This window comes from Aedes aegypti, chromosome 3 (genome assembly GCF_002204515.2).
Source record: "Aedes aegypti strain LVP_AGWG chromosome 3, AaegL5.0 Primary Assembly, whole genome shotgun sequence".
Classification (NCBI taxonomy): Eukaryota; Metazoa; Arthropoda; class Insecta; order Diptera; family Culicidae; genus Aedes; species Aedes aegypti.
In genome coordinates this window covers 290,161,007-290,167,960 of record NC_035109.1, presented here as the reverse complement: position 1 = coordinate 290,167,960, position 6,954 = coordinate 290,161,007, and positions in this window count along the sequence as shown.

Sequence of the window (6,954 nt, the reverse complement as noted above, 5' to 3'; positions counted from 1 at the left end):
CAACAGGAATACCCAGAAGAATTCCTTGATGTAAATTCTGGATAATCCTCAGTGTCATCCCGGGAGAGCTATAATTTTATCCCATTTACTCGCCTGCATTCACACAACACTCATGACATTTATCCTTCGTGGAAGATAACGAGCCAAATCGCCGGGAATGGTGTACCATTGGTACCTCACGTACCTGCAGGAATAAAATAGACTCCTTTGTGCGGTCCTTAGCCTCTTGCCCAGCAACTCCTATCCCTACCTCCTCTTGGTACTGGCCGGGGTACGAGTAGCCTTAGGGAAGATCTGGTAACCAACCCCGGGTGGAACTTTGGTCGTATGCTGACAGGGAAGGAGGGGGGGGGGTTGCTTTTGCTTTTGCTTCTGCAAACCTGGAGCATCTGTACTCCTTGCTAGGAGCGGCTCACAACAGCGTCTGTGCTCCATGTCAGGGGAGGCTGATCATCGTCCAAGTGCCAGAGAAGGACTCTAAGCTAAACTGCGCTCTATGGTCCTCTGAACATTTAGAAGGAATGGTCCTCCGGAAATCTAGAGGGTTGATGTCAGCCCCTGCAAGCTAGCCGTAGAAAAATCAAGCAACGGATGATCAACGAGAGAATACGAACCGGGACAATTGGCGAAGACCACAGCGACGTAAAGGGACTAGTGATTGGAAGCTCGGTACGTGGAACTGTAAATCTCTCAACTTCATCGGGAGCACACGCATACTCGCCGACGTGCTGAAGGACCGTGTATTCGGCATCGTAGCGTTGCAGGAAGTGTGTTGGAAGGGGTCAATGGTGCGAACGTTTAGAGGTTGCCATCTACCAGAGCTGCGGCAACATACACGAGCTGAGAACAGCTTTTATAGTGATGGGTGATATGCAGAGGCGCGTGATCAGGTGGTGGCCGATCAATGAGAGTATGTGCAAGGTGAGGCTCAGAGGCCGATTCTACAACTTCAGCATAATAAACGTGCCCTCACTCCAGAAGCACTGATAATGATAAAGACGCGTTTCACGCGCAGCTCGAACGCGAGTACGACAGCTGCCCAAGCCACGACGTCAAAATCATCATAGGAGATCTGAACGCTCAGGTTGGCCAGGAGGAGGAGTTCAGACCGACTATTGTATAGTTCAGCGCCCACCGGCTGACGAACGAAAACGGCTAACGGCAAATCGATTTCGCCACCTCCAAGAATATGGCCATTCGTAGCACCTTTTTCCAGCACAACCTTCCATACCGATACACCTGGAGATCACCACAGCAGACAGAATCACAAATCGACCTCGTTCTGATTGATGGACGGCACTTCTCCGACATTATCGACGTCAGGACCTATCGTGGCGCTAACATCGACTCTTACCACTGTCTAGTGATGGTGAAACTTCGCCTAAAACTCTCCGTCGTTAACAACGTACGGTTCAGTGCGCATCGTACCTTCGTGCTGTGCGTACACGAATTCTCTCTGCTCTTGGAAGTTTTCTTAAAAACTACCTAAAGCAATAAATCAGTACTTTTCAGTGCTACATAAACAGTACTTTTCAGTGCTAAAATTAAAAACGGTACTTTTCAGTGCTACTAAAACAGTACTTTTCAGTACTATTTTTTCTACTATTGATCCCTTTACGATCCTTGTTTGGACCCGTGCCTTCGATTTTTCGTTGGACCCGTTGGCGAAAGCTAGCGGTGGTAATCCTTCTTGGACACCGTCTTGGGAAAAAACCTTTCGAAGGTCACGTCTTCTTTCGTTTATTAATTAAACATGGTATCAACAACAAACAAAAGGAAGGGTGAATCTCTGAATTCACTACTTCCTTCCAAAAAAGTGGGTTTTAAAACCGTCACTACACGTGGCAAGAATGGAAGAAAGGACGCTTCCCCGGAATGCGAACTTTCTTCCAAGGGTGAAATGAATAATTGTATCGAAATGAGCAATCAGTTCGATGCTCTAGACAAATTTTCCGAACACCAAATCGAAGCAGCCTCTAGCCCAGGCTCTTTGATTCAAGTGAGGAAGCAAAGAGTGCCGCCTATCGTGGTCAGTTGTTCCGAATTTGCGGGATTTAGGCAGGAGATCTTGAACTCCATTAGGGGAATCAAGGTTTCCTTCCACATCGCAAAGAAAGGAGACTGTCGCGTTTTGCCGGAAACTCTTAAAGATCGTGAGCTTCTTCTCAAACATCTTGAAGAGAAGAAGCACAAATTTTTTACTTATGACGACAAAACTGAACGTTTGTTCAAAGTTGTCTTGAAAGGTCTCTCAAGTGACTATAAATCACCTGAAGAGATCAAAAATGGAATAAATGATTTACTTGGATTTTCCCCAGTCCAAGTAATCATTATGAAAAAGAGAACCCAATCTGGCATTGTTCGGAAAGGGCTTTCTCAAGAATTTTATTTAGTTCACTTTAACAAAAAAGAACTAAATAATATTAAAGCTTTAGAAAAAGCAAAACTTTTGTTTGATGTCCGTGTGACATGGGAACATTTCCAGAAACCTGGAGGAAATTACCAGAACCCCACTTAGTGCCGTCGGTGCCAAAAGTGGGGTCATGGTACAAAAAATTGTCGCATGGATGCTAAATGCATGATTTGCGGAGGTTCTTCTCACGCCAAAGACGTCTGTCCAGTGAAGGAAGATACCACCAAATTCATATGTTGTAATTGCGGGGCTAACCATAAGTCCAATTTTTGGAATTGTCCTTCACGCAAAAAGGTCATTGAGGCTCGTGCCAGGCAGATGAAAGATAATATCCGTTACGATAACGGTCGTTTCCGGAATTTGCCTGGTAGAGTATCGAACAATGCTCATTTTTCAGTTAACGATCGCTTGATCATGAATCATACCCATCAGGAAGATCATAATCATGCTCATTCACAAACTAATTTTAATCCGTCGGGTAGCCGTTCGAATCTTTCTATTTCGAATGTATCTACCCACGGTAAATCCTTTGCCGATATCGTAGCAGGAAATTCGAACTCCTTCCCTGTTCGATCCATGGGTACCCATTCTACTTGTTTCAAATCAAATGGAAAAAACCCTACCGCCACAGGTAACTCCGCTTCTTCGTCTACCGGAAATTCCAATGGGAAATCACATGACATGTCTGCCTCTGATTTTAATTTTCTAACTGAACAATTGAATCTAATGATTGATGCAATGTTCAAAGCCACCACTATGACTGAAGCAGTCCAAGTAGGTGTGAAATTTACAAATCAAATTGTTATTGGATTACGTTTTTCTAATGGATCCAAATAATAATTTAAATATTTTAAATTGGAATGCTCGTTCTCTGAATGGTAAAGAGGACGAGCTGTTTAATTTTCTTACGGTTAATAACGTGCATATAGCAATTATTACCGAAACGTATTTAAAACCTGGATCTAAACTCAAAAGAGATCCTAACTTTTTTGTTTATCGTAATGATCGACTTGATGGGGCATGTGGGGGAGTTGCAATCATCATTCATAGGCGTATAAAACATCAACTGTTTTCATCATTTGAAACTAAAGTTTTTGAAACTTTAGGTGTTTCTGTTGAAACACAGTTTGGTAAATATACTTTCATAGCTGCCTATTTGCCTTTTCAATGCTCTGGGCAGCAAGTTAATTTGCTCCAAACTGACTTGCGTAAATTGACTCGCAATAAGTCAAAATTTTTTGTCATTGGTGACTTTAATGCCAAACATCGGTCATGGAATAATTCTCAAAGTAATTCCAACGGCAGAATTTTATTTGATGAGTGCTCTTCAGGATATTTCTCAATTCAATACCCTGATAGCCCCACATGTTTTTCCTCTTCTAGAAATCCATCTACGATTGACTTGGTCTTAACCGACTCTAGTCATCTTTGTAGCCAATTAGTTACTCATGCTGATTTTGATTCTGATCATGTCCCTGTTACATTTCAAATATCCCAAGAAGCGATTCTCAATCCTATCAGCTCCACTTTCAATTATTTACGAGCTGACTGGAATATATATAAAACGTATGTTGACTCCAATCTTGATGTTAACATTTCTTTAGAAACTAAACTTGATATTGACAATGCTCTTGAAACTTTAACAAATTTCATTGTTGAAGCCAGGAACATTGCAATTCCAAAATGTGAAGTAAAATTTGAATCCGTGATTATAGACGATGATCTTGAACTCATGATCCGTCTTAAAAACGTGAGGAGAAGGCAATTTCAACGCACTCGCGATCCTGCTATGAAAATTATATGGCAGGATTTGCAGAAAGAAATCAAGAAACGTTTTGCTCAATTAAGAAACAAAAATTTTGAAAATAAAATTTCTCAATTGGACCCTGGCTCTAAGACCTTTTGGAAATTATCGAAAATCTTGAAAAAACCTCAGAAGCCAATACCGGCATTGAAAGAGGAAAACAAATTATTACTAACTAATTGCGAAAAAGCTCAAAAACTTGCTATGCAGTTTGAAAGTGCGCACAATTTTAATTTAGGACTTACTAGTCCAATTGAAAATGAAGTTACTCAGGAGTTCGAAAATATTCTCAATCAAGAGAACGTTTTCGAAAATGCCTGGGAGACTGATTTGGAAGAAGTGAGAACTATTATTAAAAAATTCAAAAACATGAAAGCTCCTGGCGATGATGGAATTTTCTACATCCTCATCAAGAAACTTCCAGAAAGTAGCTTATCATTTTTAGTTGATATATTTAACAAATGTTTTCAATTAGCATATTTTCCTGACAAATGGAAAAATGCTAAGGTTGTTCCAATTTTAAAACCAGACAAAAATCCTGCAGAAGCTTCTAGCTATCGTCCAATCAGTTTGCTTTCCTCCATCAGTAAACTTTTTGAAAAGGTTATTTTGAACAGAATGATGGCCCACATCAACGAAAATTCAATTTTTGCCAATGAACAGTTCGGATTTCGCCATGGACATTCGACCACTCATCAACTTTTACGTGTAACAAATTTGATCCGTTCCAACAAATCTGAAGGCTATTCTACTGGTCTTGCTCTTCTAGACATAGAAAAAGCATTCGACAGTGTTTGGCATGAAGGTTTGATTGTAAAATTAAAAAACTTTAATTTTCCAACATACATTGTTAGAATAATTCAAAGTTATCTGTCAAATCGTACACTTCAGGTTAATTATCAGAACTCCAGATCTGAAAGACTTCCTGTAAGAGCTGGTGTGCCTCAAGGCAGCATTTTGGGACCAATATTATACAATATTTTCACATCTGACTTACCTGAGCTACCTCAGGGATGTCATAAATCTTTGTTTGCGGATGACACAGGCCTCTCCGCCAAAGGACGAAGCCTGCGTGTCATCTGTAGTCGATTGCAAAAAAGTTTGGATATTTTTTCTTCATACTTGCAAAAATGGAAGATTTCTCCTAATGCTTCCAAAACTCAACTAATAATATTCCCACATAAACCAAAAGCTCTTTATTTGAAACCTTCAAGTAGACATGTTGTCACGATGAGAGGGGTTCCAATAAATTGGTCAGATGAAGTTAAGTATCTAGGGCTCATGCTAGATAAGAATTTAACTTTCAAAAATCACATTGAGGGCATTCAAGCCAAATGTAATAAATATGTAAAATGTCTCTATCCCCTTATTAATAGAAAATCAAAACTTTGTCTTAAGAACAAGCTGTTGATATTCAAACAAATTTTCAGGCCAGCCATGTTGTATGCTGTACCAATATGGACTAGCTGTTGTAATACCAGGAAGAAAGCTCTGCAGAGAATTCAAAATAAAATTTTGAAAATGATTCTGAGGCTTCCTCCCTGGTATAGTACCAATGAGTTACATAGAATATCCAATGTTGAAACATTGGAACAAATGTCAAATACAATCATTAATAATTTCAGGCAAAAATCGTTACAATCTTCTATTGCCACGATTAATGCGTTATATGTTTAGGTTTAGTTAGGTTAAGTATATTAAAAACGTTTTTTTTTTCTCTTATAAGCAGGTGAAATCAACTCACCTGTAAAAAAACTGAACTGCTACGGCAAATGAAATGCAATATGTTGTTAACAAAATGTTAATTAAATCTTAAATTTGTTTTACCAAATTAGGATGATAGTGTTGTCAAATAACACAGAACACCTAGATATAAGAAATGAATGTAATGTTTGGAATGATACTAATAAAAAAAAAAAAAAAAAAAAAAAAAAAAAAAAAAAAAAAAAAAAAAAAAAAAAAAAAACAAAAAAAACAAAAAAAAAAAAACAACGTACGGTACCGACGGCCGCCACGGTATGACCTAGAGCGGCTTAAGCAACCGGATGTCGTAGCGGCATACGCGCAGCACCTCGAGGCTGCATTACCGGAAGAGGGTGAGCTGGATGAAGCCCCTCTTAAGGACTGTTGGAGAACAGTGAAGGCAGCCATCAACGATGCATTTGCATGCGATTTGCTTAAATTTTCATATAAAAACTTTGTTTCTACGATGCTTCGTTCTTGAGTTATGATTTTTCAAAGTAAGTAGTGTCAAGGGAAAACAAAAAAATTCCACCTGAGTTTTCCGGAAAAATAGGCGACCCTAAATTTTTCTCAATTTTTTTTTATTCATATATCCATGAGCCCTGCCTGTGGAAAAAGTTTCATGAAAATCTGAGACCCTTCGGCCCAAACCCGTACGGTAATAAAAAAAATCCCCAGCTGAGAGCAACATCGGGTACGTGGGGCGGAGTCGACGGAACGATTGGTTCGACGAGGAGTGCCAGGAGGTTTTGGAGGAGAAGAATGCAGCGCGGGCGGTCATGCTGCAGCAATGGACCCGGCAGAACGTGGAACGTTACACACGGAAACGGCAACAGCAGACCCACCTCTTTCGGGAGAAAAAACGCCGCCTGAAGGAGACGGAGTGCGAGGAGATGGAACAGCTGTGCCGGTCTCAAGAAACACGTAAGTTCTATCAGAAGCTCAACGCATCCCGCAACGGCTTCGTGCCGCAAGCCGAGATGTGGAGGGATAA